This window comes from Lepidochelys kempii, chromosome 9 (assembly GCF_965140285.1).
Source record: "Lepidochelys kempii isolate rLepKem1 chromosome 9, rLepKem1.hap1, whole genome shotgun sequence".
Taxonomy (NCBI): Eukaryota; Metazoa; Chordata; order Testudines; family Cheloniidae; genus Lepidochelys; species Lepidochelys kempii.
The window spans coordinates 6,179,047-6,191,392 of record NC_136388.1 but is presented as its reverse complement, the minus strand read 5'-3'; the positions used below and the strand labels follow the sequence as shown (position 1 = coordinate 6,191,392).

At 42.7% G+C, this 12,346-nt stretch overlaps 1 protein-coding gene across 1 annotated transcript in view; it reads right to left on the bottom strand.

Moving 5' to 3' along the window:
* Window positions 1–12,346, bottom strand: part of PSMD1 (proteasome 26S subunit, non-ATPase 1) — a 126,464-nt gene that overhangs the window by 91,791 nt on the left and 22,327 nt on the right. The window lies entirely within an intron of this gene.

The following is a 12,346-nucleotide window of genomic DNA, read 5'->3' as shown; positions in this document are numbered from 1 at the left end:
CGCTGATCTGAAGGTATACATTGTCCCCAAATGTAAAATAGTTATGGGTAAGGACAAAGTCACAAAGTTCAGCCACCAGGTTAGCCATGACATTATCGGGGATAGTGTTCTTGACGGCTTGTAGTCCATCTTTGTGTGGAATGTTGGTGTAGAGGGCTTCTACATCCATAGTGGCCAGGATGGTGTTATCAGGAAGATCACCGATGGATTGAAGTTTCCTCAGGAAGTCAGTGGTGTCTCGAAGGTAGCTGGGAGTGCTGGTAGCGTAGGGCTTGAGGAGGGAGTCTACATAGCCAGACAATCCTGCTGTAAGGGTGCCAATGCCTGAGATGATAGGGCATCCAGGATTTCCAGGTTTATGGATCTTGGGTAGTAGATAGAATATCCCTGGTTGGGGTTCCAGGGGTGTGTCTGTGCGGATTTGATCTTGTGCTTTTTCAGGGAGTTTCTTGAGCAAATGCTGTAGTTTCTTTTGGTAACTCTCAGTGGGATCAGAAGGTAACGGCTTGTAGAAAGTGGTGTTGGAGAACTGCCGAGCAGCCTCTTGTTCATATTCCGACCTATTCATGATGACGACAACACCTCCTTTGTCAGCCTTTTTGATTATGATGTCAGAGTTGTTTCTGAGGCTGTGGATGGCATTGTGTTTCGCACGGCTGAGGTTATGGGGCAAGTGATGCTGCTTTTCCACAATTTCAGCCCGTGCACGTCAGCAGAAGCACTCTATGTAGAAGTCCAGTCTGCTGTTTCGACCTTCAGGAGGAGTCCACCTAGAATCCTTCTTTTTGTAGTGTTGGTAGGGAGGTCTCTGTGTATTAGTATGTTGTTCAGAGGTAAGTTGGAAATATTCCTTGAGTCGGAGACATCAAAAATAGGATTCTAGGTCACCACAGAACTGTATCATGTTTGTGGGGGTGGAGGGGCAAAAGGAGAAGCCCCGAGATAGCCCAGCAGAAGCAGCTGTCCTGAGAGTATAGTTGGATAGGTTAACAATATTGCTGGGTGAGTTGAGGGAATCATTGCTGTGGCCCCTTGTGGCACGCAGTAGTTTAAAAAGTTTAGTGTCCTTTTTCTTTTGTAGAGAAGCAAAGTGTGTGTTGTAAATGGCTTGTCTAGTTTTAGTAAAGTCCAGCCACGAGGAAGTTTGTGTGGAAGGTTGGTTTTTTATGAGAGTATCCATTTTTGAGAGCTCATTCTTAATCTTTCCCTGTTTGCTGTAGAGGATGTTGATCAGGTGATTCCACAGTTTCTTTGAGAGCGTGTGGCACAAGCTGTCAACATAGTCTGTGTGGTATGTAGATTGTAATGGATTTTTTACCTTCAGTCCTTTTGGTACGATGTCCATCTGTTTGCATTTGGAAAGGAAGATGATGTCTGTCTGTATCTGTACAAGTTTTTTCATGCAGTTGATAGATTTCCACTCCATACGGCTAAATGCAGTGCCTTGCATAATGACAGGTTTCAGAGTAACAGCCGTGTTAGTCTGTATTCGCAAAAAGAAAAGGAGTACTTGTGGCACCTTAGAGACTAACCAATTTGCTGGTAATAGCTTATCTAAAGTGACCACTCTCCTTACAGTGTGTATGACAATCAAGGTGGGCCATTTCCAGCACAAATCCAGGGTTTAACAAGAACGTCGGGGGGGGGGGGGGGAGGCGGGGTTAGTGTATTCTTTGTAATACACAGAACAGAGTGTGAGAGTCTTTGCCCCCTCTAGTGGTTTCCACAAGAAAGTAAAAGTCTACTACAGCTGCCAACTGAAGGAGTTGTTCATTAGAATCATACTTTTAGCACTTTAAGTCCAGATTCAGGCCACCTAACTACAATTGTTACATTTATAGATCGTTTTTGCATTTCATAATTCTCCTGAAGTGTTTTCAAATCTCACAGCATTGTTCTAATGCAGTGGTTCTCAACCAGGGTACCCCTGAGGGTATGCAGAGGTCTTCCAGGGGGTACTCAACTCATCTAGATTAGTGTTTCTCAACCTGGGGGTGTCACAGGACAGGTTTAGGGGGGCCACAAGTGCAGGGCCAGCACTAGGGGGCAGCAAGCAAGGCAACTGCTCAGTGCCCCACGAAGCTAAGTTATATTATTCAGCCCCCTGCATGGGGTTTGGGCTTTAGACAAAAAAACAGGCTGAATCACACTGAAATGTAAATAGAATATTTTTATTCCAATCGTCTTATTTTTTTAACTATATGGTAAAAATGAAAAAAAAGTAAGCAACCAATTTTTCAGTAATAGTGTGCTGTGATACTTTTTTGTATTTTTATGTCTGATTTTGTAAGCAAGTAATTTTTAAGTGAGGTGGGGTACATGAGACAAATCAGATTCAAAGGGGTACAATAGTCTGGAAAGGTAGAGACCTGTTCTAATGTATGAGAACGTAAAAATGAAATTGACTATAAAGGCCATTCCTAAGCTGAGCAAAGAGCAGAGTGAACGAGAGGTTGTGAAAAATAAAGAGATTGTAGGTTTCAGAGTAACAGCCGTGTTAGTCTGTATTCACAAAAAGAAAAGGAGTACTTGTGGCACCTTAGAGACTAACCAATTTATTAGAGCATAAGCTTTCGTGAGCTACAGCTCACTTCACGAAAGCTTATGCTCTAATAAATTGGTTAGTCTCTAAGGTGCCACAAGTACTCCTTTTCTTTTTTTTAAAGAGATTGTAAGAATTCTTACCAGTTAGTGTGGTGGTAATGCAGGAAATGAAATTTAAAATTATTTTTATTTTGACAGTTCCTCTTAAATGAAAAAAGGTCAGAAATCATAAATTTAAATGCTGTTTTCCATCAGCTACAATAAATATTTTAAAAACCACTTTGATATTATGTAGCACATAAACATCAGCAAGGAGAGAGGATTTGTAGCCCATGATCAGCAGCAAAATGAGCAGGATGAGGGGAAAGCAGACAGATACACTACAGCATCAAAGTAAACACACCACTGAGCCTTCCACTTGCTTTCTGTGCTACCCTGCAATCCACTCCCTGACCTTCAAAACATTTCAGGCTTTATTCATGCTTCCGTGCTGCTTTACAATAATATTTTACTTTGACGAAGCCTCCCTTAAGGATTCATGCATTTAAAAAATGAAGCCGTAAAACCCAAAACTTTCAAGCCAATGCCATTTTTGGCGTTACTAGCTACAGATGCTTATTACCCTGAGAGAAAGATTTCCCAGTATACAGTTTACTTTGAGAATTTATCCCAGTAACATGAAACCCTTGAGAAAAAGATTTAATTGATTGCTCCATCTTTGTGAGGCTCTAAGTTGAAGAAAAGCCATATCAAGTTATACAGTCTCTCCCGTCAGCTCGGCCACTGCAGGATTGGGCCCTACACTGTATTCTCCCAGTACTTTGCTACTTGGAACATACAAAAAGAGACTGGGCAAAGCTGCTACTGCTGTGTTCCTAAGCATGACATGCAAATATACAACTGTCATCCAAGTATATAACACCATGATAACCCACAACCTTCCTGAGACCCTACGTCTTGCTCTCTACTCTCATAAGAGCATCTCTCCCCACAACCTGATTTCATGCACAGTGGAGCACTCCTTGCACTGCTCAACCTGATATAAGGGACTTGCTGAGCAAAGACTAGCCCCCTTGCTACAGAAATGAAGACTTCACTGTGATCTTTCCCCATCCCTCCAAGCAACCAAGAAACACTTTGGAGTGCAGTGTTGAAAGAAAATTTCTGAACACTATGATCAAGAGATGACTTACCATGCCTATAGTTATATGAGACACAAAGATAAGAAGTACTACTGTACTGCATTCTAATTTAAAAGTGAACCATAATGAGGGAGTTCTTTCACATCCCCAAGTCTCCTCTTGCTCTAAATGCAACTCCCTCTCTATCTCCTTAGCAAAAAGCCAAGAAATCCTTAAAATAAAAAACTAGGAGGCACTTTTCCTTACAGTGCATGAACAATGGTCATTTATTACAGTGACTAAAGCTACTGCATTATTTAAAACTGGAGCAAGTCTTCTCTCAGCTTTGGCTACTAATGCAATTTTTAAAAAATTTTCGCTACTTAAACAAATTATTTACAACATGCACTTTACAATGTCGCAGGTCATCTTGAAATCGGAGCAAGATTTTAGCACTCTCGCTAATGGTGATGCCACCTTTTCTGATAACCATTACCTTATTTCTGGCTTAAGGCACTGAGTTTCTCCCTACCCCGTATCAAGGTTGTTTTTTGTGCAGAAATATTTGTTAAGATAATTCCACCTGTCTGAATTTAAGTTGTAACCCATAACAAAAGTCTTCAAACTCACTACAAATGGGAGAAAAGGGATCATATATTTTAAAGGATAGAAGGGACCACTGTAATCATTTAATGTGACCTCCCACCTAACAGGCCATAAATTTCACCCTGTAATTTCTGCATCACGCCTAATAACTTTTGGCTGAACCACGGCATCTCTTTTACAGAGAGAGACCCAATTCTGATGTAAAGATTTCCAGTGATAGAGAATGTACCACCTTCTTTCATAGATTGTTCCAGTGGCTAATTACCCTTGCTGTTAAAAGTTTCCCAGATCACAAGTTCATGCTTAAAAAAAACCCTGTTAATCACCGAGTTAGAGCTATAAAGGTTGATGCTTTCAAAAAAATCTAATGTCAGCTATAGATTAAAATGTATTTCACTGTGGCCATGTCAGTGTCACTTACTTAAAGGCCAAAAATACGCAGACACCTGCCCAGACCTGTGGCAGAGTTAGCTCCATGAACAATTATTTTCAGGGATTTGTTCTATATGCATGCTACTGTACACTCCCAGCCTTTCCTAGGTATAAAATACGCAACAGAAGTATCTATCTGACCAAAGGGTTGTGATCTCAGGGAAAGTTAATGTATTAAATCAACCACCTTTCAAGTACTGACAAAATAATTAACAATTAGGAATACATGGCACATGGACTAATCTGAGAACCACAATTCTCTGCTGCATACTGATTATGTATTAAAACTTTCCTCTGCTCATTAATGTTTTTGGCATCAAGCCAACTCTTAACTGTGAAGTAATTTCAGATCCAATAGCCAAACACAGTATCATATACTTGAAAAAGACAAGTCAAGCTGTTTTTATCTTTGTTAAGACTATGCTACAGGACTTGTTTACAGATTTACTTGTCGCCCAAGGGGAAAATATGTTTAATAGCGTGTGATGGGGCCATTAACAATAATTGTCCTACAGCAGTAGCACTAATTGCCTAGGGAAAACATAAATCATTAAGCAAATCCATTCTCCTATTTTGTGATCATCTCCACATCTGTCACATCAGAACCATTTGCACAGAGAATTCAATATGCCCTCTTCCTGTGGAAGCCTTGATCATACTCCAGCACTTAAAATGAAACATGTCTTATCCAGCTTCGGGCTTGACCCACTGTGCTCAGAGATTAGGCCGAATAAAAATGTAAGGATTTTTCAAGTCAAACGGGACAACTCCCATGAAGAAATAATTTGCAAAAGAGTAACAACGCCCAACTGCATGTGAAACATCAGAGGACCAGCAGTTCACTGAACTTGCTAGGAGTTGGTGCCCACTCCTCTATTGGCTCTCCAAGGCAAGCACTTCCAATTAGCCTCCAGCAACCCATGGATGTTACTTTAGATCTGAACTTGCACAGGTTTAGGAACCATCTGCATGTGGAAGATGCTGCAAGGGCCACAGAGCAGAGTTAGTAGGAAGGTGAAGGTATTTTCGAAAGGGGAAAGGCAATAAACTGACAGAACACGGCGGCTGAAAAAAACATTTAAAAAAAACTTCTAAATCAGGGGGCTCGGCACAAGACTGGGCTCGGGTGTAAATACCTCCAAAAGCCAGTGTGAGATCAGCCCTTCCTTTGCTGACAAACCGAAGAGGAGACTGACACTGCCTTTCTAACAGATGTCAGCATCTGGAACAGCACAGGCGCCTCAGCTCACAAACAGGACTAAGAAGCGTGTAAAGCGCTACGTAAAAAGGGATCTTAAAATGGCCACAAACACGGTCACTGTTTCCTCCTTCCCACAACGAGCCCGAGGGCATGCCGCAGTAACCAGCTCCTGACCTGGGTGCCTCAGTACCCGTGTGCATAAAGGGCAAGCACAGTTTTAGCAATTTAAAGGCTGATCTCCTTCCCATGCTGCAGTCCAGCTACTTCAAATGTTCTCTGCAGGCAGCTCGCTCATGTCCACCGAGTACAAAACAGATGTAAGCCATAAACACGCAAGGGCTTTGATTCCTGATTTTCAGAGGGGCTGAGCACCCACCATACTGGAGTTGATAAGCAGCCCAGTTCAAGCCATCGCTTTCTAAGACAAGAGAAGCCATAGTTTATAAATAAATGTTTTTTACCATCATGCAAGAATACGTTGGTCTTTAATTCTCCAGTGTGGAAGGGCAGAGGCAGAACAAGACTCATAGTGGTTTCAGGGTGCGAACATGGGCATGCAAGACACTATTCAAATTCCTCATCTCTAGCTCACGAGGTTTTCCTAGATTCCAATGACAGAAGAGACCATTGTGAGAGACCATCTAGTCTGACTGCCTGCATGGCACAGGCCAGAGAACTGCCCTACAATAATTCCTAAGAGCAGAACTTTTAGAAAAACACCCCATTTTGATTTAAAAGTGGTCAGTGAGCGAATCCACCACAACCCTTGTATATTGTTCCAATGGTTAGTTATCCTCATTGTCAAAACGTTCACCTTATTTCCAGTCTGATTTTGTCTAGTTTTCAACTACCAGTCATTGGATTTTGCTATACCTTTCTCTGCTAGACAGAAGAGCCTATGATTGAATATTTGTTCCTCACGTAGATACTCTCAGACTATGATCAAGTCACCCCTTAAGCTTTGGTTTGTTAAGCTAAATAGATTGAGTTCCTTGAATCTCACTATAAAGCATGGTTTCTAATCCTTTAATCATTCTTATGGCTCTTCTTTGAACCCTCTTCAATTTATCAACTTCCTTCTTGAATTGAGGTCACCAGAACTGAACACAGTATCCCAGCAGCGGTCGCAGGAGTGCCAAGTGGAGAGGTAAAATAACTTCTGCTCTTACTCAAGATTCCTCTGGTAAGCAACCAAGGACTGCATCCAATCCTTGGCAGTACAGAGGCCAGGTCAGACCCTGCTTGGTAGCCTAGCATTTAAAGCTCCTCACTCTCATATTGGTTGTTCAGAGTCAGAGGAAATGCTGTAGCCAGGGAAAGGATTAAGGACAGGAATGGGCATAAGGACAGGTTCAGGACTTTCAGCTCACCTGGCTAGATTTTAGCATGCCCAAGACCTGTAGCTTAGTTTAAAGAGATGCCATGTGCTCTGTGCAGGTCCTATTCTCACTACTCGCTGGGGGTACTGTGGAGGTAGAGATGCCAGGTTACATGTCAAATTTAGGGAAAGGCACAGCAACAGAAAATAAAAAAGATACCTACAGAAGCAGACTGGTATCTAGTGCCCCACAGAGATGTCAGGATGCAGTAAACGGTTTAAATCAGAGCCCTGAAAGCCTCCCCTTGTAGCAAGAAGTTATCAATGACCAATTATGCTTTGTGTTGGTGGAGAGGGGAAAGTGATGGTGAGATCAAGGAACAAAAATGTTGTGCCAGAACCTGTTTGGATGAAAGATCCCTGCAAGAATGGAAGGAGCGTGTGGAATTTTCCTTTTGTTTACAGACATACAGAGGTCACTTAAACAGTACCAGTTGGCCTCTGGAGATGCTAGCTCCCTGTGTGGTGAAGAACGGGTTGTGCCCATGTGCATAGTAGAACAGCTCTTGGGAGACACCTGCTGCCCATGCAGGGAATTCAGAATATTTATAAAAAGAGTTCATTATGTCAACCAATATGCGCTGAAGTCTTGGATCACACTCAAGAGAATCAAACTGAGTAGTTTTCAGATGACGAATAGGACAATTTGTGATCAAGACTATCAAGTGACTAGTGATTTGTGGTAACCCCATTTTTGGGCACCCAGCTTTAGGCACTTCTAAGAGGCCTGCTTTTCAGAGAGTGTGAATTCATTCTTCTTTGACTTACTGACATTCTGTAAACAAAGGTCTTAAATGGTAAACTCCTAAAATTAAAACAAACACATAATTAAACCTGACAACATACTGCATGTCTACTCACCCTCTTCTTATCTATTCAGAATGCCACTGCTAAACTCCTCTTGGCTCACTGCTCTGAGTACATCATCCCTTCTTTTTAAGTCCCTGCACTGGCTCTCCCTAATCCAAAGCATCAACACAAACCTCCAGTCTTTTCTGACAAAGCCCTCCACATTTTAGCCCCACCCTAACTGTATGCCCCATTAGCTTATTGCAAGGTCAATTCCGGCCTTTGCTCCAACAATGAAACCAGCCTCCATTGCCCAATTCTCTGATAAGCACTTCTATGTTTTCACCCACATCGCCCCTTACAAGCGGTGAAAGCTCCCAGTCAAAATCCAGAAAGCTATCACCTTGTTCTCCTCCAAGTCCCTCCTCAAAATTCACTTCTTCCATAGAGTGTTTGGGTAAACAGCAACCTGACTGCAAGGCAGAGGAAAGCTGCAGTCATTCTACTGACCAGCTAAGAGTTGTGTGTGTCCTGTTATATTTGTTATCGTGTCTCCCAGACCCTACCCCAGCTTCTTTGTTTGTCTCCTCCACCTGCTATGTCTTTGTCTTAAAGCCGGTCCACTCTTTCGGGCATGGCCTGACATTTGTGATAGGTTTGAACAGCCTCTAGCACAATGGGGCCCAACCTGGTTATGGCCTTTTCCACACTGCAGTAAGTGTTAAATAACGATGCAGCAGGTATTTTGCCTTCTGCTTGAAATAGCCAATAAAGAAATAATACTTCACACAATAATATTTTTCACCTCCGCTTCTCACAGGACTTTATGAAAGCAAATATAATTACCCCATTTTAAAAACAGGGCGCACGCACCAAGACAGCCAAGGCCACACCTATAAGTCAATGGCAGTGCAGGAAGTAGAACCCAGATGACCTCCAAGTCCTTTTAGCCACTAGAAGATAATGCTGTCATTCACACCAAGGCCTCCAATACTAACCAACGGTCTGGACAGTAACTCTCTTGAAGTGTCCATGCTGAAGCAGTGATGTTTAAGGAGTCTTTTTACTGAAATACTTGCTGTTAATGAGATGATGGGGTTGCTGTTCAGAAAGCAGGCGTGGCCCTCTCCCCTTAGGACTGGCCACACTGCCTCTAACAGACTGAGTGAATGAACTAGAGTGGAATTGGGAACTTTACTGTACCCAGGCCTCTGGGGGGAGGGGGAGTCTATCTACACAGCCAGGCAACTCTGACTCACAGGGCTTGGGCTGCGGGGCTGTTTCACTGCTATATAGAATTCTGGGCTTGGGCCCAAGCTCTGGGATCCTCCCGCCTTGCAGGAGCCTAGAGCCCAGGTTCCTGCCTGAGCCCAGATGTCTACACAACAGTGACACAGCCTGAAGCCCATGAGCCTAAGTCAGCTAGCACACGCCAGCCACGGGCACCTAGATGATGTGTAGACATACTCTGGCAGCATGTCACCAAGCCAGCCCATGTGCTATTTGTATCATTTGAAGCAAATGCTTATCCCCCTTACGCAAACCTCTATTCTTGCCTGCATTTTTGCCACTAATTTCCCAGGAAGTACCTGCGAACTGCCCAGTGAAGACTTTTAAATACCTAGGACATCCACCCGGTAAGCAGATCTTTGCGCTAACATGTGAAGGCTACAAAGTCACAGAGCCGGGGCATCTAACAGCGATTTAGCTTCTTCTGGTTTCATATCAACGCGTGTGAAATCACAGATAACGTTTCTTGTGAACGTACACTGCATGTGGTTGCAATGTATCTTTCAGAACCATATTGTCTCTTACACTTAAAATCTCAAAACCCCATTATATGGAGATAGGCCAGACAGTATGAGTTATACAATATTCATCGCCTTTTTCAGACAATACAAATCATGTGTATTTGTATGTTCCTGGAATCACAGGGGGAGTAGAGCAAAATCCCAAGGCTGGCTTTGAAGTCTGACCACCTGTCAGATAAAAGAAAGGACTGATTTACCTGTTTTCAAGATGCTGGGAGTCAAAGCAAGTCTTTGTTATAAGACACTGAGTATAAACAGACTCAGGGTCTTCTGTTTGACTCAGCAAATGGATAGGACTTTTGGTCCTGGGGGCCCCCCCCCAACCCTTACTGAAGTGTAGGAAGGCCTTTGGCCTACCAGGACCCCATAGGGCTGATCAGCAACTACTGAGTATGCTTAGTAAGCATGTAAATCCCTGCATTGTTTTTAGAGGTTTTCCCTGTGATGCTTTTGCCCTAAGAATCAATGTAATCTGCTTTGTGAAGGCTGGGTGGTAGCTTGCATAGCCCCCACAAAAAGAGTAAAATACAGCTGCTGGACCCCAGTCTGACCTGTTGGGGAAATCACAGTGAGACACAGAGAGACTAAGTCTAACCTCCACCCCGATCTGCATGTAGAGGGACACCAGTCTCTGCCTGAAAGGGGTGACTGCTAGGACACCTGAAACCTTAAGAGGGTGCCCACGAGGAGGTTAAGGGTGGGGTGTGTTAAAGGGGTGGATAACCCTGAAATGGCGTTCCTCCACAAAGTGCTTCTTCTACAGCCACATGGGAGACCCTTAATTAAAGTTCTGACTTCCCAGGAGTTGATTCTTTAGTGTTTGGAGCAAAGCAGAGACAACAACACACTCAGCTCTGGGGACAGCAAGTGTTCTCCGTTGCTGCTGCAAAGATGACTACTGCCCATAGAGAAGCAGCTCTCCTCAGGCAGAAAAACAGCTGTGCCAATGTGGAAGTGTGGGTAAGTAAACAGGGAGTCCCAAAAAGCACCAGAGATAGGTTGCCCTGGGAGGGAAGCGACAGAAGTACTTCCATGCAAAGGCTGACATGAAAAGCTTTTTATTCATTTATTTAGATACTTTCACTATTGGGAAATTAGCTCACCTCACAACTGTGCCTAGTATGGCGATGCTACCAGCAAGCTTAGTAACTGGGCAATCATCCTCTCTCTGGTTTACTCATTAATAAGCAAAGATTGTTTTCACTCACTATCCCCAACACCTCATTCTATTAGTGTGAGCGTTAGGTTTAAAAAAAGACAAGGGAATACAAGGGTTTATGGCAAAGCACAGGACTGGGAGCAGCAGAGTCAGCTCTTTCATAGACTTGTTGTATGATCTTGGGCAAGTCACATCACCCCTTGTGCCTCAGCTTCCTCCACTGTAAAATTAGGTTGACGCCTACCTAACTCACAGGGTTCTAGTCTAAATTCATTAAGTCCTTTGAGATCGCCAGACAAAAGGCATCATAGAAGAGCAAAGTATTAGTAATACAATTTTACTTACCCAGAATTATCCCATGTGTTGTGCAGACTGCAGACCCACTCTCTAGACTTGGGCATGCAAAGGTGGGATTTAGGGGCCTAGAAGGGGATACCAGTACCAATATACAAGAATGACAGTCCAAGTCTGAAACTTGGCCTCCCATGTCAATATATGAATGAAAATTTCAAGTCAAGTTTCCATCTTCCCAAGTTGATAAATAAAGACACATGCCTATGGCATTGTAAAGTGCTACCCACAGAATCGGTGAGAGAGTGATTTGACATTAGGAGAAGACGGCCAAAAAATATTTGCTCCTACTAATTTCAGAAGATGAAAGACTTACTTGAAAGTACATGTCCCATTTTGGCATTACAGCCTGCATAACTAAAAGGTGGTTTTCAAATGTAGGGGCTATTTTTAACCAAGTCTGATTTTCAAAACAATCTCCTACCTTCAGAGTTAGTTCTAGAGAAGCAACTGCTTCCAACAACGTTTTAGGCAGTCATCAGGCAGACACATTTGTTTTGGAAGGGTCATCTCAAGGGTGTCTAGTAAGAGACTGTATATTCGACTTTTAATTAACTTATCTTGCAAATGGAATGAGGAATTCAAGTTTTCCAACTTCATCTCACTCTGTTCAGGCAATTGGGCCATATGTCTGGAGACCTCCTAAATAGCTCATTAAGTTGTCTGCTGAATATTTATTTAGGAAGTCTACTGCTATAAATGACTGCGGTTTCTTTAAAAAAAAAAAAAAAAGAAGTTACTTTATCCAATATGTACTGAGCAAAACTGCTGTTCAAGTGTTACCCACCCATGATTTGATAAAACCAGACACATTCCCTAAATCTGTAACTAGACTTCACTTGCTTAACTCTACTTGGCAACTCGCTGTGGAAAATTTCAATACGAATTTAATTAAAGACACAGAAGTTTTACATGCTAGAGCGTCTCAGAAACTTACTTTAATCCACTATTTCC